This window comes from Acinonyx jubatus, chromosome A1, assembly GCF_027475565.1.
Source record: "Acinonyx jubatus isolate Ajub_Pintada_27869175 chromosome A1, VMU_Ajub_asm_v1.0, whole genome shotgun sequence".
NCBI classification, from domain to species: domain Eukaryota; kingdom Metazoa; phylum Chordata; class Mammalia; order Carnivora; family Felidae; genus Acinonyx; species Acinonyx jubatus.
In genome coordinates, this window is record NC_069380.1 from 39743208 (window position 1) to 39769341 (window position 26134).

Here is a 26134-nt window from a genome sequence, read left to right on the forward strand (position 1 = left end):
CATCAACATAAAAGCTGTATATGAAAATTCCACAGCGGATATCATCCTCAGTGGGGGAAAACGGATCTTTTCCTCTATGGCCAGGAACAAGACAAGGATTTACACTCTCACCATTGTTATTTAACATAGTACTGGAAATCCTAGCCTCAGCAAACATAAAAGGTATCCAAATCAACAAGGAAGAAGTCAAACTTTCACTCTTTGAAGATGACATGATCCTCTATGTAGAAAACTCAAAAGACTCCATCAAAAAATTTCTAGAAATGGTACACAAATTTAGCAAAGTCACAGGATATAAAATCAGTGCACAGAAATATGTTGTAATTCTCTATACAAATAATGAAGCAGCAGAAAGAGAATTCAAGGAATCAATCTCATTTACAATTGCACCAAAACCGTAAGATACCTAGGAATAAGCCTAATCAAAGAGGGAAAAGATCTGTACTCTGAAAACTATAAAACAATTATGAAATATATTTGAAGAGGGCACTAAAAAAAAAAATGGAAGAACCTTCCATGCTCATGGGTTGGAAGAACAAGTGTTAAAGTGTGTATGCTACCCAAAGCAATGTATACATTTAATGCAATCTCTATCAAAATACCACCAGCATTTTTCACAGAAGTAGAAAAAACAATCCTAAAATTTGTATGGAAACAGACTCAAATAGCCAAAGCAGTCTTAGAAAGTAAAAGAAAAGCTGGAGGTATCATATTTATGGACTCTGAGCTATATTACGAAGCTGTAGTGATCAAGAAAGTATGGCACTGGCACAAAAACAGACACATGGGTCAGTGGAGCAGAATAGAAAACCCAGAAATGGATGCACAACTGAAAGGCCAACTTGTCTTCAACAAAGCAGGAAAGAATATCCAATGGAAAAAGACAGTCTCTTCAATACTGGTGTTGGGAAAACTAGACAGCAACATGCAAAAGAATGAAACTGGACCACTTTCTTACACTGTACACAAAAATAAATTCAAAATGGATGAAATAACTAAATGTGAAAAAGGAAGCCATCAAAATCCTAGAGAATACAGGCAGCAACCTCTTTGGCCTTGTCAGTAGAAACTTCTTACTAGACACGTCTCCGGAAGCAAAGGAAACAAAAGCAAAAATGAACTATTGGGACTTCATCAAAATAAAATGCTTTTGTACAGCAAAGGAAATGAACAACAAAAATAAAAGTCAATCTATGGAATGGGAGAAGATACTAAGAAATGACATACCAGATAGAGGGCTAGTATCAAAAATCTATAAAGAACTTATCCAACTTAGGGAAGCCTGGGTGACTCAGTTGGCTAAGCGTCCTACTTTGGCTCAGGTCATGGTCTAGTAGTTCATGAGTTTGAGCCCCCTGTTGGGCTCCGTGCTGACAGCACAGAGCCTGGAGCCTGCTTTCAGATCCTGCCCCTCCCCTGTCTCTGTCTCTCTCTCAAGAATAAATAAACATTAAAAAAATAAAAAAAAGAACTTACCCAACATAACACCCCGAAACAAATAATCCAGTTAAGAAATGGCCAGAAGATATGAATAGACATTTTTCCAGGGAAAACATCCAGATAGCCAACAGACACATGAAAAGATGCTCAACATCATTCATAATCTGGGAAAATCAAATCAAAACCACAGTGAGATACCACCTCACATTTGTCACAATGGCTAAAATTAACAACACGTAATTAACAGATGTTGGTGAGAATGGGGAGAAGGAGGAACTCTATTACATTGTTGGTGAGAATGAAAACAGGTGCAGCCACTCTGGAAAACAACACAGAGATTTCTCAAAAAGTTAAAAATAGAACTACTCTATGCCCCAGAAATTACACAACTGAGTATTTACACAAAGGATACAAAAATACTGATTCAAAAGCACATGCACCCTGATGTTTATAGTAACGCTATCAACAATAGCTGCATTATTGAAAACGCCCAAACATTCATTGACTGATGAATGGATAAATAAGAGGTTGTATATATGCATGTGATACACACACACATATACATATATATGTATATACATACACACATATACACAATGAAATATTACTCAACCATCAAAAAGAATGAAACCTTGCCATTTGCAATGATTTGGAGGGAGCTACGGTGTATTATGCTAAGTAAAATAAGTCAGAGAAAAATAAATATCATAATATTTCACACATATGTAAAATTTAAGAAACAAAGCAGATGAGCATAGGGAAAGGGAAAAAAAGAGGGAGGCAAACAATAAGAGACTCTTAACTATAAAGAATAAACTGAACGTTATTGGAGGAGAGGTAGGAGGGGATGGACGAACTGGATGATGGGTTATTAAGGAGGGCACTTGTGGTAAGCACTGGGTGTTCTATGTAAGTGATGAATCACTTAGTTCTCCTTAAACCAATATTACACTATACTTTAACAAACTAGAATTTAAATAAAAAATTTAAATAAATATGTGCATACTAAATGTACCCTTATTTGAAATATTTGTTAATAAAATATTCATGCATGATTGTTAACAGAAACAGTGAGATATTTTTGCAAATTTTATACTTTCTTTAATTCTTTAGTTACTATAAGTTAAAACAAAACCTAAGGCATTATACTTGTATCTATACAGTTTCATAAACGTACATATTCTATAATACTAGTTTTAAAATGACCTCTACAATCCATTCTCCCTACCTTATTTTGTATATTGTTTAATTTTGTCACACTAGGTATATACATTTTATGAGAGTAGAGAATGCATTTCTTTTGTACACTGCCATAACCCTTGCACCTAGAAGAGTGTCTGGAAAAATAGGCATGGATATTAGTTAAACAAATAAATATAATACCATTATGACTTGCATGTAGGTTGTTTAAATAGCACCATTTGTTTAATTTTTGTAGTATGATATACCAACAAAATACATATCTCAAAGTTACCATGTTTTAAATATATAAAAGGATTCCAGCATTTTAACAGTCTTTAATGAAATGGCTAAAATATATGCTATTGCTATTAAGACTTTTACCATTTCATAAATGAGAAGGAGTACTTGAATTAATTTTCTCTTAGTGAATACTTGTAAAATTCAATTTTTAAGCTATAAATGTTATTGAGTTAAAGCTTTAAAATACTATGTAATAACCTCCTTTTTAAGTCATTGTGGGTTGCACAGGAATTGGTGTACTTTGGTGCTTACTTAACAATCTGAGCTTTGAATCAACACAAGCCTGGGTTCATATCCCAAGTTCTGCCAAATATTTATGTGACTTTGGCAAAATTTTAAACCTCTAGAAGTTATGGTTTCTTTCTCTGTAAAATAATGACAATAATAATACATAAATTTTCGAGTACTGCATGAGATTATTCATGGAAACATTTAGCATCTTGCCTGGTATGCTATTATTATTATTGACAAACTTTGATGTGAATTTCTTAAAATTTTGTTCCATAAGAAGAATTAAGAAAGTCTTTTTGCTGTATTATCTGCCATGTCCTAAAAGATGATACCCTGAATCTGGTACTTTGGCTATATAAAAACGTGTCTTGTTTATCTTTGTTTCTCTAGGGATTAGTTTACTCATTAATGGAACAAATAGTTGTTACAATATCAGTATGAATAAAGATTGGCATTTAAAAAATGCCATTATTGAATCAATAGTGTATAGTAGTCGCCTTAAGAAAGATAATTTAGCGAGTGACTACAGTAACTATGACTCAAGAGCTCTCAAATGCCGAAAAATCTTTAATGTTAGTAAGGTAATACACATTTACACTATGAAAACACCTCAAGGGGAATCATATTAATTATAGAGACTCATAGCAGAGTGAATATACATACATGAAAAGTTGTGGAGACCTGTGATACTTTTTTAAATGCTTTTTACTTGGGAGGGGGGGGCGCCCGGGGAGAGAGAGAGAGAGAGAGAGAGAGAGAGAGAGAGAGAGAGAGAGAGAGAGAGAGAGAGAGAACACATGCACAGGAGTTAGGGAGGGGCAGAGAGAGAAAGAGGATGAGAGGGAATCTCAAACAGGCTCCATGCTGTCAGTGTGCAGAGCCTGACATGGGGCTTGATCCCACGACCCATGTGATCATGATCTGAGTAGAAATCAAGAGTCTGATGCTTAACCAACTGAGCCTCCCAGATGTCCTGAGACTTGTGATATTAAAGCAGAGTTACCATGGTAAGGAAATTGTCTCCTCTATATCTTATGTAAATTCTTGGTAGTGTCCTACTTTTCACAATAGAAAAGAATACTTTCTTAGAGTTTTTATAAATCTCGATCCACTTACTACTTCGATAGCTTAAAAGTAAATTATCACTCTAAGTAGATATTCAGATACATAAGTGTATCCCAGGAAAAACATTTTCAGAGAAAGCTGATACACACATGATTTTTGAAAAGTTAAAAGGCAATGCCATTAGTTCTGTATTTAAGTGTTCAAATAATTTCTAACACTTGTTGCACACCATAGTTTTCAAAATGGAAAAAAAATAGTAACTTCTTCAGCATTTTAAAAGTTTTGTTGCATATTGACTTCCCTAAATGATCACCAGCATAATCCATTGATCAAGTAAGTCACCTCCTGGACGGAGCTCTAATACTGTTTCAGAAGAAGAAATTCACCAGAAGATTTTTATAGGGATTTAGTGTATGAGCTCTAGTAAATTAAAGCAGGCTATTTAAGGGGCACCTGGTGGCTCTGTGGATTAAGCATCTGACTCTTGATTTCGGCTCAGGTCATGATCCCAGAGTTATGGGATCAAGCCCTGCAACAGGCTGAATGCTGAGTGCAGAACCTGCTTGGGATTCTATCTCTCCTCTTCTCTCTCTGCCCTTCCCCTGCTTGTGCTCTCTCTCTCAAAATAAATACATAAACGTTAAAAAAAAAGTAAAGTGGGTTATTTAAACCCAAAATTGTTTGGGATCAGGCAAAGTTTGTAACATTATGTTTAAGAGTGGCAGACACAATGAAGTGAGAGTTGCAATTAAAATATGGTTTGAGAGGTTCTTTAATCTTGTGAACAGTTTTTATCTGTATTAATAGAGTTTGGAAGATTCTTCCCTCCAAAAAAAAAAAAACCATAAAGTTATTATTTTGTTCATTGTCATCCTGGGCAATAATTTGCCAAAACAATTCTTTATTTATGTTGACCTAGATGGGCTTTTTTTTTTCTCAGTCGTATTAGTTAAAGTACATAGATACAAGTGTTCTCGGTTTCCGGTGCCCATTCTTCTCAGACTTACAAATCTGTTTCAAGTATTTTATAATATAAGAGCTCTAATAGAAAAGAGAACCTTGAATATTCAAATGTAAAATGTGTAGATTAGAAGGATGATAAACCTATAGTTAATTAAGGAAACCATTAATTTATAATTAACACTCAGATAAATTCAGCACTTCCAGGGGACTAAAGAATGCTTGCACATGTGCACGTGCACACACACACGCATACACAATAGGGCCTCTTGTGAAAGCTCCTTTAGCCATAACTATTAAATACCTTCTATGCAGAAACTAGTAGACCTTTTGAATAAAATGGTAATTACATCTTAATCATCAATAATTTGGTAATAATCCTAGTCTTTTAAAATTGGAAACGACTGCCAGTATGGAAACATATCCAGAAAATCAGTTATTGGGTTCCCTGGCTGGTTCAGTCAGTAGAGCATGTAATGCTTGATCTCCGGGTCATGAGTTCAAGCCCCACGCTGAAGGTAGAGCTTACTTAAAAAACAAACAAAAAGCAAAACAGAAATTCAGCTAGAAATTGGAAGCCTTTAGGGAATATACAAGGTTTTCTAATGTTAGAGTTCTTGAACCACAAAGCAAGATAGTCTGGATTATATCATTTCAGAATCAAATTGGTGATAGAAATAGTTGTGCTCAAAGTGGAACTTAGTTTTTACCTTATTTTTTCTCCCTACTGTTGCTACAATGTGGAAACAGTGGTACATGCAAACCACCATATAATCAAAAAAGAATTTCAAAGTGGCCCATCTACATACTTTAAGTTGCAGACAACCTGGTAATTACACAGAGCCATCCATTGGCTATCATTGGCATACTTAAAGGTTATCAGTGATTTCTGCATTTTCTGTTACCATTAGTGATTCAACTAGAACTTGTGGTCTACAGGATTGGAGAGAAATTGCAGGATGAAAATATCACTATGTCAACACAATGCAAAGATGATGATCTAAATGTATTCTGATTACCCAGTTTTATTCAACAACAAGGAAAAGTGGTTGTGCTCAATAAGGCTTTCCAAAAATCAGTGACAAAAGCTTAGTGCCTCTCTCCACATTTCACACTTAAAATACCTTGCTCTAGTTCCACATTTGAAACTATTTCCATAAATGGAAACAGTTACCAGTACACAAGGCTGTGGATACCACCAGTGAGATCTGAGATGTTGAAGTTTGTTTCTTTGGTCCCTACAGTTTTTCCTTTGTTCCCATTTGTGTTACACAGTGGTATGTGAATGCTTTGAGAGAAGGTTGAGTTATTCAGAATACAGTGAAATCTAAAGGACTACATTTTAAATACGATTTGGAAACTATGCACCATGGAAAACTTGCACCATGGAAAACTTCAAAAGATGCATAAAAGATGACTTTAAGCATCTCAGGCTGGGTAGAAGTAGCGGTCAGCATCAGGTGAATTAAAACAGTAGTAGACTCTGGCCAGAGGAAGACAGCTGCTTCTATGTAAGGGGTTCTCTGGAGGTAGCGACGTTCTTCTGAGTTTAAATGTACTTTTTATTTCTGGTAATAGAAGTTTAGAAATTGAGTAACACCTTAATTATAAGTATATAGAAGTAGAATTAAAGAATTGTGTGTTTTCGTAGGAAGCAGGAATAAAGGACTAGACTTCTTGATCAATTTTAGCTGTTTTCTTAAAGGCAATTTTCATTTATTTTTGATAGCTCTCTCTATATTGGATATGGTTTAAAGTATATCGATCTCTGAAAATGTGAGTAGTACTATTATTCCCAAATGGCTGAAGCAAAATGGGGAAAGAAAAGCCTCTTGGGTGGGTGAAAAAGCTAATCCAGTTTTTCCTGTTCCTATTGAACTTGAAGCAGAATGAGAGGGCCAAGGCCATGTTTTTCCTACCTACCTGGAGTTAATAATGTGAGGATAAATTGAAATTACTCTTTGTAACCAACTCATGATTACTACCAAGAGGAAAGATAATCAATACCAGGCAAGATGAGATCATAGTCAGTGATGACTTCTAACCTCATTAACTTTTAAGGTCTTTGAGTCAAACATGGCTCTTGGAGAACTGAAATGAAAAATAAAGAGAGGGTGAACGAGAAGAAGAAGGTCACTGCCCTCAATTTCTTTCATTAATTTGCTTACCATACAAAGAAATAAGTGGAAATGACTGACAAATGTTATCTGTGAATGCTTTAGATTTTGTACTTGTTGTGTGTTTTGTTTGTTTGCCTCTTAATGTCATGGCTTTATGTGACTACCAGTTGAATATCTGGGCATTAAAAGCCATGGGTGATAGACTCTTAATTAAGATTATTACTAGGGTATACTATTGCCTATGATTTTATATTTGTTGAGGATTTAAAACAAAAAACAAGAAAATAAACACATTTCTCTGTTAATACCTGCCAAAAGTTAGACCAAAAATACTTGTTTTATTAGAGAGATTTGAACTGTCTTCTTTTGTAAATATCCAAACTTATGGGATCATTCATTTGAGAGACAGATCAGTGAACAATATGTTACAAACTGGGTATCATGAGAGAAATCCACACATAGTGTCCAAATTTATTTGATAAACCTTAAAATATATGTAGTAGCTCTGATGATAGTAATGCATTTAAATGTTTATAAAAGAAAATATTTTATGTTGGCAGCCACTTTCATAGCACTAGAAATTATTTAGCCCTACTAAAATATTAAGCCGTGGTTAAAACTGAAAATAAGCTGAATAACCTGTTGAATTACATAAAAACACAAAATGATAAGAATGATAGATATAATATTTTAAAGCAGCATTTATTTAAACATCTACATTTCCCCCATGTTTTATCCGAGCCTCTCTCATTACTATCCAAAAAAGAGAATATTGCTGTTCTGCTATGTTCATTTATTGTCATTAGACATCCATTTGAAATTGTCAGATAAGTCATCATCATTGAAGGTAAATTTGGCTTCTCTTTTCTCATGCTTCATGGACCCCCAAATTCTGTCCCATCATTGATGTTTCATTGCCCAGGCCTCGGATCCTGTTGTTCAGGAGATGAATGAAGTGTTACTGAGACAATTTCAGCCCTTGAGTCACTTTATAAAATTAAATACTCTCTTTTGCAAAGGACCTTCCTGGAATATTAAGGTGTTTGTTTGTTATGTGAAGAATAGCAACAGTAAAGTGGAAAATACCATTTGCAGTGGTAATCTTAGTAGTATTGACTTTCGCTTTTAAGTGATTATCATGGAAACATTCTGTGTCAGATCCTTATATCCCAGGTCCTTGTGCAGGTTTCCTCCACTGCCTGAAAGCAGACCCTTCCTATGAAAACTTTCATAAGCCAAATATAGTGAAGTGCAGAAGCAGTTGCCATTAATGTATGTGGGAAATTTTTTGAGCATTTCCAGACCCCCAAAATACCCTCTTTTAGGATTTTCTGACACCTTGGGACACATCTTACTAATGGATGGCCAGAATAAGTGGAGATAAAAAATAGATGCTCACAGACACAGTGCAAAGCTCTGGTGGCTTGATGCTAAGAACCTGAGTGTAATTCCAGGGAAGGAGCTTGGCAGTGCCCCTCTCACTGCTTAGGATGTGTGTTGTCTCTATGACTTGCTGCAAAACAAACACTGAGTGCTGTTTTTGCTTTTAGCCATTGTTTGCAAAAACAAAATTCCTCTTCAGATTTCTTTTGGCTAGTGAAGAGAGGTATTCATGGAGGTCATTTCTAAAGGTGAAGTGGAGTAACACGAACTTTCCAAAAGCAGGGATACCTGTATCTTTAACTTTGTATCATGCATTTGAGCATAATTATTTTACACAGAGGACAAATGAAGCTTTTAAAAGTCAAATAACATGTACTAGTTAAAGTTATAGACTCAGGGTTCGGAATTCAAACTCAGATCCTTAGGTTTCTAAAAATTGCTCAGTTTCTAATCTGACACTGAGATAATCTAGGTTTACACTTCAGATTGCTGATGAGTAAGATGTGACACAGAGTAAAATTTGTGCTACCTTTCTGTTTCCTGTGATAGATTCTTTGATATGCTGATTTTTAGCATTGTAAAACACATTTGGGGAATAAATTCCATCCCTTTATGTATCCATCATTAATTACATGTCAATATCTATGGAAGACCAGTGCCAAATAAAGCTTTTGTTAAACTTCACTAGGTCATCAGTGAAGTAGACAAAGGGAACACAATTTGAAATGCTCACTTGGTAAATTTTCCTTTCTGACTTACCTTGGTGTTCATTTGGCTTTTTGGGCAAAATATGTTACCATATTTGGGGAGAGGAGTGGGCATTTCTTACCCTTTGTTTCCTATCTCCTTTTTTATTTTCTCATTTTCTTAGTTTTATTTTTTTCACAATTGTCCTCCTTACTAGAACTTTTTTTTTTTAAGTTATGGGGTTGAAATATAGTTTGTGATCTTTTCTTGCTGTGAAATGCAATACTTTATTGAAGCCTTCCATATCTCACACAGATGGGTTAAAACTGAGAATTGGATAGGGGCGCCTAGGTGACTCAGTCAGTTAAGCAACTGGCTCTTGGTTTTGGCTCGGGTCATGATCTCACAGTTTGTGACTTCAAGCCCCACATCAGGCTCTGTGCTGACAGCATGGAGCCCTCTTGGGATTCTTTGTATCCCTCTCTCTCTACCCCTCCCCTGCTCACACACGCTCTCTCTCTCAAAATAAATACATATACATTAAAAAAATTAGAATGGGATAAGATAAAAAAGCATATCATGAAGTGTTTTATTTGGTACCCCTCAAAAAAACCACACAGATAAACATGCACATACAGATATACCCACATACAGGTAAATGTACAAACTGCCACTTTGGGTATGAATTTGTTCTGTTAATAACTCTGGGACCCCCAGCGATTTCTGGACCTTGATATCATACTCCCTAAATAAATTTGACTTCATTTGTTAGTGCATCTTCATTGTTTTATAAGCATTTTGAATCTTCATAAATTATTTTAAATATTTTAGAGTCTTACAACATAAGAGATTTCTGTGCTTTCTTAAAAATATTAATTATACATTTGATTTTTGAAATGGCAGCAGAGAAAACAGTTGCTAGGGCATTAAGTTTAATGCACAAGATCAATATTCTCATGTTAGATACCCAGAAGTCTGGACAGAACCAGGGATATGGCCTCTGTGAAACATACACTTACTGAATAATTCTTTGTGTTACCAACTTCCCAAATATTTTAAGAGATTTTATCATGTGAGATAGGGACTTTATGTAAATATATTTCTTTTTCTTCCCCATTTCCTACCTATATCTCTTCAAGGACACCAATAAACTTTTGATTAGCACAATGGGCATTTCTAACTTCCTATATTCAGGTTTCTTTTACAATGAATTCTGTCATGAGCTGGACTACACAGTTTTCCCTTACATTCTAACCATAATTCATTATACTCTTGTGATTTCTTTATAACACTTTTTCTTGATTTGCAGGAAACTCTTCAAAAGCAGGCCATCAATCACTGAACATGTGCATGAAGAAATGACCTTCATGTCTGTTTCTTGTTCTAAATAATTTCTCTTTCCTTGTACAAATTCTTCAAGGTAGTATCATTTTTTTAAGCTTGTTGTTCCAAGTTTTTGTTGTGATATTGTAATCAAGTATTGTAGGATATCTATGTGTGTGAATGCATGATAACATGTATTTATTTATACTATATAGGTATAAATATTTATAGAAGGCAGATTAGTTTACTCATTATTTTGCTTCTTGTTTGTAATTTTTTTTAGTTATTTAGGTAAGAAGACAAGATTATGAACACATCATGTAAGAAGTTAAACAATGTTTTTGTGTTTATATAGTTCTCTTCTGAATGTTTTAATTGTTTTGAATACCTAATGATGTGGTCCACCCAGTGACTTTTTAATTACTTTAAATAGTAATTTTTTATAACACTCTTACATAGGGCAAAAAGTGTAGCATAAAGTAGTGTTGGATTTTTTGATGATTATTTAAAAAATTTTTCAGTATGTGAGGAATAAATGTCTGAGCATAGGCTTTACCTGTAGGCAGACTAGAACCATCATAGTTTCCTAGTATCTGTTGATTAGTCAGGTTAAGCTAGATTATATTATTCTGTAGTAGGCAGCAGTCCCAAATCTTAATGATTAAGTAATGCAAAATTCTCGTACTTAATCATACTATGAACCTAGCATTATTTGATAGATAATTTGGTAGATTTTACTCCACATCGTCACTTGGAGATACCCTCTGAGGGAGATTTACCATTGTGTAACTGAAGCATCTGGAAGACCTGATCCTTTCATCTCCATAGATGGTGAGAAATGTGTTTGAGCGTCTTAAATTGTCAATTAACTACCTTGGCACGGAAGGTCATATCTACCATAACTGTACTATAACCATAACTCTTACAGTCCATTGGCTAGAACTACATATATGGTCCTACCTAGTTGTAAAGAAGTAGAAAAATGTTTTTCAGCTATGTATTTCCAAGATAAGAGGGAGTCCCAGGGGAGTCTTTATTGAAATGTAAAATTATTCCATCATATTCATGCATTATTTCTCAAGAAGTTTAAATAAAAATTACAAGTGTCTGACAAATTTTATTATACTGTTTTAGTTTTATATTAAATTTTACTTTACATTTTTAAAAAATGTTTATTTTGAGAGAGAGAGAGACAGAGACAGAGCATGGGCATGCACATGAGTGGGGGAGGTGCGGAGAGGGAGACAGAGAATCCCAAGTAGGCTCTGCACTGTCAGCACAGAATCCAATGGGAGGGGCTCGCTCTCATGAACCGTAAGATTATGATCTGAGTCAAAATCAAAAGTTCAATGCTTAATTGACTGACCCACCCAGGCACCCTTATACTGTTTTAATTTTAAACATTGATGAGATTCACCAAAGTTTCTTAAATTCAAATTATTTGACTATGCTTATTCTCCTCATCTTTTATTGTTTGCTTATTTGTATTATGTTAACTGATACTAGTAATTTTAATGTTAATAATTAACTAACTTTAATCCTTGTTTGACATGTATGTCTTTCAAAATTAATATTTCAGAATTACATAGTTTACTTTTGCGAGACATTTTAGTATGAGGAAACGACTAATTTCAGATCTCTTTTTTGTTATTGAGAATAATATTTGTAAATTACCAAAATTAAGAACCATCCATATATTTTCATTTACAAAATACATTTCCTATACTTAATGTTTTTTAAAACAAACCATGTGTTTTATGTTATTTCCTTAGGTTAATAAAAAGGAGTCTGTAAAGAATCCTTTGATGTTCATACAGTTTTGTCTTTCATATGCTGTATCAACACTTCTGTACAGCATTGCACAACCACATCACATAAATTAATTTATGTAAACTATCAACCATTTTCTTAATTTTATCTAAAACACCTCTGTGTGGTTAACTTAAATAGTTCAGCCAGTACTTTTTGAATATCTATTAATGTTCAAAGTATTGTGATAGCTGCTGCAAGTACTAGGCCAACTTGATGCATATAATATATTTGAAGAGATAAAGCATTTACACATGCATTTGTTTTGGTGTTTTATAGCTAGAGAGTTCATTTTCAGAACTGCATAGTAAAAGAGAATTATATTCACAGATACGGATAAATCTCTCTTATTCGTGCATTTATTTAGGGGTGTACATAATTCTAAAAACAAATCGTTTAAAACCATTTACATTTCGTTTTAGAATATTTAATACAATTTGAAGCAGTGGAATAAATAATAATCTGATGTATGTATTGCTTGAATTAAAGCTGGAATTGTCTGTGAAAACCTGTATTATGGACGAGGGCAAGGATGATCTTTGTGTACTGGAAGCTGAGGAAAGTTCGTTTAGGATTCAAAACTTAATATAAAATATCCTCCAAGTGAAAAAACCACACAAGAACAAGTTGGAATTTTCCTACATTTATAGCTTAATTGAAGAAAATAGAAATACTTAACTTGCCTGACTTGGATGATCTGATAATAACCAATGTTGGAAGTACACTGGCTAAACGCCAATTCATAGATTATATCTCCCGATTTGCTCCTTGCTGTTACATGTATGCTATTTATCAAAAGTCTTGTTTTCAGTCACCAAGCTCTTATATATAAGAAATCTATAGCCTGCCCAATTTCTAAATCTAATCCTACAAAGTAATATACCTTCCAAAGACTTAACTGTTTTACATATTTATGAATTTCTCCACAGGCCCCCTGAAAGATTCATTTCTCAATTGTGTCACAAGACATCACAGTATAATGCTTGGCTTATTTTCCCATCAAGTATTGTTCTACAGCTACCTGGTGTTTTCTATTTGCCATTGTCTAGAACAAACTGAGGATGCCGCGTTGACCCAGGCTGCTCAATGTGCAGGACTCATGCCTGCAAGCACTGGGACTCTATAAGACTTATCACTGTGCGTTTCTGTGTCATATCACCAGCTCATCTGCAGTAATACGTTCTGACTGAGTAACCCTGAGGTAGACAATGCTTAATTCTCCATTTCAAAATCTTCCAGGAATGGAAAAATGATTCAGCTGGAAGGCATCTGCCCTGTCAGCACCCTATTATCCTAACACTGTGTTTACTCTGTTACAGGTTTCAGTTATCCTTACACAGTTTGATCATTTTTGAAGCTGGCCTGGTATGTAACTTAACACCAGTTCACAGTATGTTTATGATTGGTTTTAACATGATACCTATGGATTTACCTACATCTGTTTGACTAATTTCTCTAGTCTCTACTTTTGAGAAATATACTTAGTAAAGAAATAATGGGAGGATAAATTATTAAAAACGGAAAAACCATTTGTTAAAAGAATGTAGTTATTTTAGTCATTACTAATTACCAGTGTACTGAAATAAATGCATCCACTGAAAAAAGGAACATTTCTATAGATGCTACACACACACATGCACTTGTGTCACATACACAAATACACATATACATGTATAATTTCACATACACACAGGTGCTGTCTACAGTGTGTTAATGTATGTCCATAAGATATAGAATTATAGTAAGAAATTACATTAAGAAATTTAATCTTGCTTACAAATAAAATAATCCAATTTACCAGTTACTTAGCATTCCATTTTCCCACATCTACTTATAAAATATTCTGTGCAAACAAAAAATCATTAATTTCTAATACCATGGAAAACACTGAAATTTTTTTTCCATATTAGTTTGAAATGACAGTTCATTTTTTAGAAAGTAAAAAAATGGGTAAGGGTGTATAAAAGCAAAAAAAAAAAAAATCTCATTTTCAGTAGGTTTAATAGTTGGCTTTAAAATTATGTTTTTCTTTATAATTCTAGGTAATATGGTTTATATCAAATATTAGCAACACTGTCAGCATTAAGATAACATTTTCTTTTTTGTGACCACAGTAAAAATTAATAATTTAATATATATGTATTTGAGTTGAATCATTTAATTGTTTCATTATTTACTTAATCATTGAATAAATATTACTTAGGTCCTTATATCAAAAACTTTCTTTAACATATTATAGTTTTAAATTTTAGATATATAATATCAGAATTGTAAATATGTTGGTGTTAGTTTACTCTTCTGTTTTTCCTTTTGTGGCTGCATTCTTTTTCAACACCTTTTAGATAGAAACTGATGAAACTCTGTTCCACATTGTGCTAAAATGTTTTCAGAGTTTGGATATAATAATGAGCTCTCAAAGTCATTTTATTGAAGCTTTATTTTTTTGTCTAGATTACATACAGTCTACTTGATTAATTTAGGATGTCTTAATAAAAACTTACTTAAAAGAAAATAATGTCAGCTGACTTCATATTAGATTCAAAATTAGGTCACAGTTTATTTATTTGAAGGATCATACCTTTGAATTGATAATATACATATGATGCTATGAGTGGATGAGTTTTCTTTATAGCTTTATTTGCAATTCAAATTAACTACATGTTTTATGATCATATGTGTAGATATATATTATTTTAATATCACTTATAATCATATGCATGTATATGTATGCATGTATGCATGTGTGTATGTACATTTAAATCTCTCAGAAGTACTGTAACACAAACTTGGTTGCTTAAAACATAGTTATAGAGACTAAGAATCTGAAATCAAGATGTTATGGGAGGGGTTGCCAGGGAAGGTGGTGGTATAGGAGGATCCTAAGCTCACCTCTCCCATGGATACAACTAGAAACACTCACATCAGTGTAACCCAGAAAATGACCTGAAGACTGGCGTAACAGACTCTCCAAAGTGAAATATAGAGAAGAGGGTAGAAAGAACTGAAATGTGGTTGGGAGCTAAATGGTCCCACACAACTGTCCCCAGGAGGGTGGGATACTGACATGGAGAGGTGAGAGGACCAGTCCCTCACACTAAGCATCCCAGGTACGAGGAACCCACATGAAAACCAGAGGGGCATAATTTTGTGAACTTTTATAATCAACAGGACTTAACACCTGGAACTTTAAAAATCTGTGGGCTTAGCTCTGGAAGAACCCGGGAGGTAATAGGAAACTGAGTCTCTGCCCATAAAGAGGACAGCAAACAGTCCCATGGAGATACAGCATAGAAGCAACAGTTTGCAAAATGCCTGGGGTATATGGGATGGACATTTGCTTACTAATCTCAGAGCTTGTCCTGGAGGGGCAGGGATCTTTGGGAGATTTCTCAGGAAAAGAGAAGCTGGTAGGTGCCATTGTCCTCCTCTGCCCCCAACCCTGGATATAAGGATAACTTCAGGAACCAGCACATAGCAGCATTCTCCACCTAGCTTGCTAACAGCTTTCACTGCCCCCACGTACTTCTTTGGATACACTCCCACCAGCCTAGCCAACCTTCGCAGGGGTTTTGGATGACTGCAGGGCCTCTCCCACAGTGGACCAGTGTGGACCTTGTTAACACTCCATGTCCAGTCCCCACAGTCTCCCACAAACCTGCCTCCTCCAATATGTTCTTAGCCAGAGCCCACCTAAAGTGGTGCCAAAAGCCTGACAGTGTGCAAATAGCCCAGACCGGGATCAGTACCACTCCAAAGTGACGCCTGTCCTGGAGAGAGGGGAAGCTAAGCACACACACACCAGTCCCACTATGGCAGCAACGGTGAGCTGGGGGCAGTCATCAGGTCAGACTGCAGGCTCTGCCCACCAGTGAAGACTTCTTAGAGAACAACATAAGGAATACACTCTGAAGTTTGGTGCTACTGCATCTCTGGTAAGCACTTAGTCTAACTCAACGCCATCCCAAGGTAGCCTCAGATTGACTCCTTAATAACACAGGGACAAAACCCTGCTCACAACTGGCAAAGAGAGCTGTTGCAGATGACTGATGGCAAAAACAGATCAGCCACGACTGAAGATGCACACAAAACACATAAATAGGCACTGGTGAAGCTCCAGGTGAACAGAGGACACTATAGGGTACTACTGGAAATCTTTATATGGCCACTACTTGCAAGAGCAGGAAACATGGCTGATTTTCCTAACGCATAGAAACAGACAAGGAGTGTTAGACAAAAAAAAGGAGGCAGAAGAATATGTTCCAAATGAAAGAACAGGTCAAAAATCACAGAAAGAGCTAAATGAAACATAGATAAGTAATATGTCTAATAGAAAATTTAAAGTGGTCACAAAGATACTCAATGGACTGGAAAAGAGTGTAGGAACTCAATGAGATCCTCAACAAAGAGATAGACAACAATAAAGAACCAATTGTAGATGAAGAATTCAACAACTGAAATTAACAACATACTAGATAGAGTCAGTAATAGACTAGAGTAAGCAAAAGAATTGATCAGTGACTTGGAGGACAGAATAATGGAAAGCAATCAAACAGAAACAAAAATAATAAATGAAAATGGACTTAAGGAACTCAGCAACACCAAGTATAACAACATTCACTTTATAAAGATCCTGAAAGGAGAAGAGAAAGAAAAAGGGGCAGAAAACTTATTTGACCAAATGATAGCTGGAAATTTGTTGAATCTCGGGAAGGAAACAGAAATCTAGATCCAGGAGGCACAGAGAGCCCCAACAAAATCAACCCAAGGATGTTCATACTAAGAAACATAATTATTAAAATGACAAAAAGTAGTGATGAAGAGACAATTTTAAGAGCAGCAAGAGAAGGAAAAAAAAGTTACATATAAGGGAAATACCATAAGCCTATGAGCTGATTTTTTAGGAGAAACTTTGCAGGCCAGGAGGAGGGGAATGAGCTATTCCAAATGCTGAAAAAAAAACAAAAACAAAAACAAAACAAAAACAAAAAAACCCAAAACCAAACCAAAACAAAAACTGCAGCCAAGAATACTCTTTCCAGAAAGATTATCATCCAAAATAGAAGGAGAGATAAAGAATTGCTCAGACAAAAGAGAACAATCCTACAAGAAGACACAACAATTGTAAGTATTTATGCACCCAATATGAGGGCAACCAAATACACAAGGCAGCTAATAACAAATATAAAGGAAGTAATCAGTAGTAATTCAATAATAATAGGGGACTTTAACACTCCACTTAAATAGAAGGAAAAATCATCCAAACAGAAAAACAAGAAAAATATTAAACAATCTAACCTTATAGCTACAGGAGCTAGAAAAAGAAGAACAAATAAAACCCAAAATTAGTAAAAGGAAGGAAATAAAGATTAGAGCAGAAATGAGTGAAATAGAAACTACAAAACAATAGAAGAGATCAATGAAACAAGGAGTTGGTTTCTTGAAAAGATCCACAAAATTAATAAACTTTTAGCTAGTCTGATAAAAAAATATAAAAATAAAAATTAAAAACAGAGAGGAGAGAGAGAGAGAGAGAGAGAACACTCCAATACAATGAGAAATGAAAGAGGAGATCTAACAACTGACACCACAGAAACACATAGGATTTTAAGAGAATATTGTGAAAAAGTTATGGGACAACAAATTGGACAACCTAGAAGAAATAAATTCCTGGAAACACAAATCCCCCAAAAATGAATTAGGAAGAAACAGAAAACTTTTTAGCCCAATTACTCACAATGAAATTGAATCAGTATTCTAAGAACTCCCAATGAACAAAAGTCCAGGATCATACAGCTTCACAGGTGAATTCTACTAACATTTAAAGAAGAGTTTATACCTATTCTTCTCAAACTACTGAAAAAAAAAAAAGGCAGGAAAACTTTCACATTGACTTTATGAGGCCAGCATTACCCTGATACCAAAATAAGATAAAGAAACTACAGAAAAGAGAACCACAGGGTGCCGGGGAAGGTCAGTTGGTTAAAGTCTGACTCTTGGTTTTGGCTCAGGTCATGATCTCATGGTTCATGAGGTTGAGCCCCACATTGAGCTCTGCACTAATATCATGGAGACTGCTTACGATTATCTCTTTCCTTCTTTCTCTGCTCACTCCTCTCTGTCTCTCAAATAAGTAAACATTTTTTTAAAAAAGAACTATAGGGCATTATCTCTGATGAACTTAGATGCAGAAATCCTCAGCAAAATATTATCTAGCAAACCAAATCCAGCAATTCATCAAAAGAATCAGGGACACCTGGGTGGCTCAGTTGGTTAAGTGTTCAACTCTTGTCTTTGGCCTAGGTCATGATTTCATGGTTTATGAGTTTAAGCCCCATATGGGGCTCTCTGCTGTCAGCACAGAGACCGCTTTGGATTCTCTGTCTCCTTCTCTCTCGGTCACTCTTCCATGCCTTCTCTCTCTCTCTCTCTCTCTCTCTCTCTCTCTCTCTCAAAAACAAACAAACAAACATTAAGAAAAAATGAATCACCACAATCAAGTGGGATTGATTCCTAAGATGCAAGGATGGTTCAATATTTATAAATCAATCAACATGATACATCACATCAGTAAGAGAAAGGATAAAAACTGTGTGATCATTTCAATAGACGCAGAAAGCATTTGACATAGTACAACATCCATTCATGATAGAAACCCTCACAAAATCAGTCTGGAGGAACATAATAAAGGCCTTATATGAAAAACCCCCAGGCAACATCATACTCTTGTAAAAAATGGATTGCTTTTTCCCTAAGGTCAAGAGAAAGACAAGGATGTTCACTCTCACCACTTTTATTCAACATAGTACTAATGGAAGTCTTAGGTACAGCAGTTAGACAACATAAAGAAATAGAAGGCATCCATATTGGTAAGGAAGAAGTAAAGTTCTCATTATTTGCAGATGACATGATACTATATACAGAAAATTCTAAAGACTCAACCAAAAACCTACCAGAATAAATGGATTCAGTGAAGTTGCAGGATACAAAATCAATGTACAGAAATCTGTTGTATTCCTATACACTAATAATGAAGTAGCAGAAACAGAAATTAACAATCCTATTTACGATTCCACCAAATATTATAAGATACCGGGAAATAAACTTAACCAAGGACGTTAAAGACCTATTACTTTGAATACTATAAAACACTGACAAAGTAAATTGAAGATGACAGAAACAAATGGAGAGATATTCCATGCTCATAGATTGGGATAATCAATATTGTTAAAATGTCCACACTGTCCAAAGCAATCTATAGATTTAATGCAATCCCTATCAAAATAGCAATGATATTTTTCACAAAACTAGAATAAATAATTCTAAAATTTGTATGGAATTACAAAAGACCCCAAATACCCAAAGCAATTTCCAAAGAAGGAAGAACAAAACTGGAAGTATTCTAATTACAGATATGAAGATATATTACAGAGCAGTGGTAATCAAAATAGTATGGTACTGGCATAAAAAGAGACCTGGGGCACTTGGATGGCTCAGTTGGTTGAGCGTCTGACTTCAGCTCAGGTCATGATCTCACAGCTTGTGAGTTTGATCCCCACATCAGGCTCACTGCTGTCAGAGCAGAGGCTGCTTCAGATCTTCTGTCCCCCTTTCTTTGCCCCTTCCCTGCTTGTACTCTCTCTCTCTCTCTCTCAAAAATAAATAAATCTTAAAAAAAAAAACAGAGAAAGAGACCTATAAATCCATGGAACAGAATAGAGAGCTTAGAAATAAACCCAGTTTTATATTGTCAATTAAACTTTGACAAAGGAGACAAAATGTGCAATGGAAAAAGACTGTCTCTTCAAAAAATTGTGTTGGGAATATTGGACAGTTATGTGCAAAAGAGTAAAACTGAATTACTTTCTTATACCGTACACGTAAATAAACTCAAAATGGATTAGAGACTTAAATGTGAGACCTGAAAGCATAAAAAATCCTTGGAGTATTTCCCCTTAATTTTTACATCTTTATTCAGTTATAATTCATGTTGTATAAATTTACTCATTTATAATGTACATTTCAATGATTTTAGTATATTCAAAGAATTGTGAAGCCATCACTGCAGTCTGAAGTTGAGAAAGAACATTCTGATCACCCCCAAAAGAAACCCGTGTTCATTAGCAAACTTTCTCCTTCACTCTATTTCCCTGTGTTCTAGTCCTAGGCAGTCTTTCATCAAATATTTTCCTGTGTATATTTCTCTGTTCTTGACATTTCCTATAAATGAATTTTCATAAGATGGAGTTTTTTGTGATTGGTTTATTTTGCTTCCTTTTTTTAAAGGTTCATTCATGTTATAGCATGTATCATTATTCCTTTTAGTGCCAAACATATGCTATTGTATGGACACAAACCACATTGTGTTTATCCATCCAGCAACTAATGGACATCTGGATTATTTCCAACTTGTAGCTATTTTGAATAATGTTCTATGGACATACTAGTAAAAGTACTTCTGTGGGCATATATTTTCATTTGTCTTGGGTACATAAATAGGACTGGAATTGATGGGTCATATGATAACTATGTTGAACATCTGAGGAAATGTCAGGGCATTTAAAAATTGCTGTACTATATTACAGTCCAGCTACCAATGTATGAGTGTTCTAATTACTGCACAGTCTGCCAACACTTGTTACTGTTTGTCTTTTTTATTATAGCTATTCTTGTTGGTGTGAAGTGGTATCTTACATGGTTTGATTTGAATTTGTCAAATGACTAATGATATTGAACATCTTTTCATATGCTAATTGGCCATTTAAATATCTTACTTGGAGAAGTATCTATTCAAGTTTCTTTTAAAATAATCTAAACTCTATTTTTAATTCCATTTTATGTCTTTTTATATGTAAGTTGTAAGAGTTCTATATATAATGTGAATAAAATTCCTATATTGGATATGTGATTTACAAATAGTTTCTTTTATTCTGTGGATTATTTTTTTCAGTTTTTTGGTAGTATCTTTGTAGGGGAAACATTTTTAATTTGGATACAGTCCAGTGTATCTCTTTTCTGTGTCACTAATTAAATTATCTCTTTGTTTTCACATTTTAGTCCTGGTTACCAGGTATAGTTACCAGGTCTGGTTACCTGGTTTCTCCAGGTTTCCAGAAAAAATAATGGAATTTCAGATAAACAACAAATAGTTTTTTTCTGTATAAATATGTCCCAAATATTGCATGGCATACACTTATACTAAGTAAATAGTTCCTTTTTATTTGAAGTTCTATTTTAATTGGTCATCCTTATGCTGTGTCTTTATTTGCAAGAGATAGCCACCTATTAGTAGGGAGCATGGAATAGGGTGAATAATTCTTTAAAAAGTTGAAAATACTGAGATCAGTAGGCCTAGATTCTGATTTCAGTTTTTTAAATGATCCGGTGGGTCATTTTGCTTTTACTTTGCTGCCTCTACATGTAAGGCAAGTGAGGAAGATAATGCCTGGCCTCACTTTCTTCACAGAAATGTTGTCAGAATGGATGAAGCAATGTACACATAAGCACAGAACATCTTGGAAAACAAATACTCTATAAAACTGTAGTATCATCATTATTATTATTGTTATATTATAGAGAGAATTTCGAAAAGTCAGCTGGCTGAATATATTATAGTAATCTCCAAAAGAAAAAAAATAAAAAAACACATTACAGTATAGATTTAATGGCTTTGTCTTCTATTTTATTCAGCACAGCATAAGAATATAGATGTACAAGTTTTGGATTATGAAAGTGCATTGTTCTCTGTTTCATGTTGCCTTTATGGCTTCTTAGTCTGTACCTAACAGTATGTATGCTATTGCACTTATACCTCTCCTTCCATTTGTAAAAATCACTAAGCATAGTCAGAGGTCCTACATTTTTTAGATTTTATATTGTGTATTTTTGTGTATGTATATGCATATGGATAGTGGAAATGGTGTTTTTTGTGCATTAATAATATGCAATATACTATATCTGATCTGATGAGGCTGTGATGGCTCACATATTTAATAAAACTATCATTATGTTAGTTTATATTTAGATCCTGATTGCTTCTTATAATGAAAATATCATATATAACTATGAGTTTATAATTTACACAGTAAATGTTGGAATGAACAATCATGGAAGTCACCTTCGCAGGCATTCTTTATGTGAAATAATGGATTGTGCAAATTCACTAATTTTTAAACTGTGTCTGCATTCTAATATCTTTTGAATATGCAGAGTGTTTAAGACAGGTAGGAGGTGAAGAAAAAGAAACTAAATTCTAGGATCAAGTGATAGCATGTATATGGAAATACATACTATATACACACCTACATATATATATATATATATATATATATATATATATGCATGCATATCTATCTATCTATCTATATATACACACACACACAAACACATACATAGATATATACATATACATCTATATTTCAAAACAATATTTATAATTAGAACATTTACAAAACTCCATACCACTATTTTAAAATTGTTTTTATTTTGGGGGCACTTGGGTGGCTCAGTCGGTTAAGCGTCTAACTTTGGCTCAGGTCAGTATCTCATAGTTCATGAGTTTGAGCCCCATATTGGTCTCTGTGCAGACAGCTCAGAGACTGGAGCCTGCTTCAGATTCTGTGTCTTGCATCACTCTCTCTTCCTCTCCCACTTGCACTCTGTCTCTCTTTCAAAAATAAATATTAAAAATATTAAAATTGTTTTTATTTTTCATTTAATTTTTATGTAACTCCAACAAAATACTAACTTTTGGATGTAATTCACAGAGTCAAACACATAATGTAATAAGGCTAGAATCAGGTGATATTTAGAAAAATAAGTCAATTGTGAGTAGTTTTATGTCAGCATTATATTTAATTAAAAATATTCATGGGGTCCCTGGGTGACTCAGTCTGTTAGCATCTGACTTTGGCTCAGGTCGTGATGTCACAGTTTGTGGCTTCAGGTCCTGCTTCGGGCTCTGTGCTGACATCTCGGAGCCTGGAGCTTGGAGCCTGGAGCCTGCTTCGGATTCTGTGTCTCCTTTCTCTCTCTCTCTCTCTCTCTCTCTCTCTCTCAATCTCTCTCTCTCTGTCTTTCTTTCTGCCCCTCCCCCACTTGTGCTGTCTCTCAAAAAAAATAGAAAAGAAAAAAGAAAAGAAAACAGAAAAGAAAAGAAAAAAATTATTCCTTACCTGGGGCACCTGGGTAGCTCAGTCTGTTAAGTGTCAGACTCTTGATTTTGGCTCAGGTCATGATCTTGTGGTTGGTGAGTTCAAGCCCCATGTTTAGCTCATGCTGATATCCTGGAGCCTGCTTGGAATTTTCTCTCTCCCTCTCCCTGTGGGCCTCCCCTGCTTGTGCTCTCGCTCTCTCTCTCTCTCTCTCTCTCTCTCTCTCTCTCCCCCTCTAGGGAAAAAAAAATTCCTACCTAATTTTTAATTTGTAGTTAAAATTATCTTCCAATTGTTACCTTCTAATATTTTCCTTAAAAGTGGAACTTAGATTAAATGTATTTTAATGAAGATCACTTATGGGTTTTTTGTTCCTTTTTTTACATTTTTTACATATGTATTTGAATTTGGAATCTTTTTGCTTAGGAATTTTATAATTAATACAATTCTGGGCTTTCACATGGAGAAGTCTTAAATTTACCTTCTCTATGCCCTTATAAAACAGGCATTTTATTTTTGTTTTCATCCACAAAGACATTTAATATTTTGAAGCTGATGTGTCATATTTGGCTGCCCTTGTCATATTACATCAATCATATTCCTTTCAGTGAGACATAATCTGATTTTAGTTGATGAACATAACTTGATTTGAGACAATAGAGTCCCATCTTCTATAAAAGGTGAAAGAAAATAAAAGCAAAGGTAAAAATTTTAAGATTAAAAACAAACTAAAATCTGCAATTAGAATATACAATAGAAAATTTATGTTTTTCTTCTTGTCTTCTCAGTTTCATTTGTATGTGAATGCATAAGTTCAAAAGAGTCAAATGTGTAATAAAACATTGAATATTGTGTATAATTTTGAATCAGATGCAATTATGACTGTAGTAATAAGCATAAAATTGCTGAATCAGATGCAGTGATGGCCATAGTAATAAGCATAATAGCTTTGGTATATAGAAAACCTATTGTTTTTAGTAAAGGTATTTTGTTTAATTGTTGATGAATGTTGTTATGATGTTACATACCTTTAATTTTTTAAAATATTTATCTTTGAGAGAAAGAGAGATAACATGAGCAGGGAAGGGGCAGAGAGAGAGGGAGACACAGAATCCAAAGCAGGCTTCAGCCTCTGAGCTGTCAGCACAGAGCCCGACGTGAGGCTCGACCCCACAAACCGCGATATCATGACCTGAGCTGAAATCCAATGCTCAACAGACTGAGACACCCACGCATCCCTCTTATATAGATTTAAGCAATACTTGTCTCTACCAGTGAATGTTTCAGTAAGTCATGTTGCATTTTGTATCTCTTTAATTTTTCTACAGATTCTAAATTTTCTCCAACCATGTGGAGAGATACATTCAGACATTTTCTTCAACATTTCAGATTGATCATTGAAGAATCTGTACTCCTTATCAATCAGACCCTACCATTTTGCCATTGCAACTACCTCTTCTTCTGCCTCTCACTTTTTGACATCTAAATTTTACTGTTATTAAATAAAATATTCCTGTGACAAACATACAACAAATTTATAATGCCCCTCTATTTTTTATGAGGGTAATGATATTATTACCAAATTCAGAATATGAAAAAAATCCCAAAACTTATGAAATATTGTGGGCTTAAATTATTGTATAAATATTTTATTTTTTAATTAGCCTGCCTAGAAAATAAGGCATCACTGCTTTTATGGGATATCCTGCTTACAAATTTTGAGTATTTTTATGTTTTAACTTTTAGTTTGGGATTAAAAGCATCTTCCCCTATTCTTATTTTCTAACTGCATATTTTCCTTGGTGAGGTGTCCATTTAGTTTTTTGCCTACTTTTTAATTGGGTGCTTTGTTTCTTATTGTGGAACTTCAGCAAGTCTTTGTACATTTTAGGTACAAGTACTGTATCAGATACATTTTTTGTAAATATGTTCTCCCAGTTGTGGCTTATCTTTTAATTCTCTTAACTATGTCTTTCACAGAGCAGAAAATTTTCATTTTAATGAAGTCCAACTTTATAATTGTTTCTTTTACTTTTGTGTTATATCAAAAGAAAATCATATAGGTTTTCTCCATTATGTTCTCCACGTGACTTTTTAGAAGTTTTATAGTTTTCCGCTTAACATTTAAGTTGATCTATTTTGAGCTAATTTCCATGAATGATACATGTTTTGTGCCTATGTTAATATTTTTAAATGCAGATACTCAGTTGTTTCAGGACCATGTATAGAAAAGACTATACTTTCTCCATTGAACTTCCTTTGCTCTTACATCGTAGATTAGTTGACTGTATTTTTGTTGGTCTATTTCAGGGCTCAGCTTTTCATTCCATTGAGCCTTTTGTCTCTTCTTTCACTAATACCACACTGTCTTGATGGCTGAAGCTATAGAGTGAGTCTGGAAGTTGAGTAGTGTCAGTCTTCTCACTTTTCTTCAATAGCATTGTGGCTATTCTAGGTCTTTTGTTTGTCTCTATAAACTATAAA

General features: G+C 34.4%; 1 long non-coding RNA gene across 1 annotated transcript in view; it reads left to right on the plus strand.

Annotated features, from left to right (window-relative positions):
* Positions 1 to 26134, plus strand: part of LOC128314329 (uncharacterized) — a 172767-nt gene that overhangs the window by 141386 nt on the left and 5247 nt on the right. Inside the window, exon 3 of the long non-coding RNA XR_008295843.1 lies at positions 13820 to 13865. This is a non-coding gene — a long non-coding RNA (uncharacterized LOC128314329). The remainder of the gene's footprint in view (positions 1 to 13819; positions 13866 to 26134) is intronic.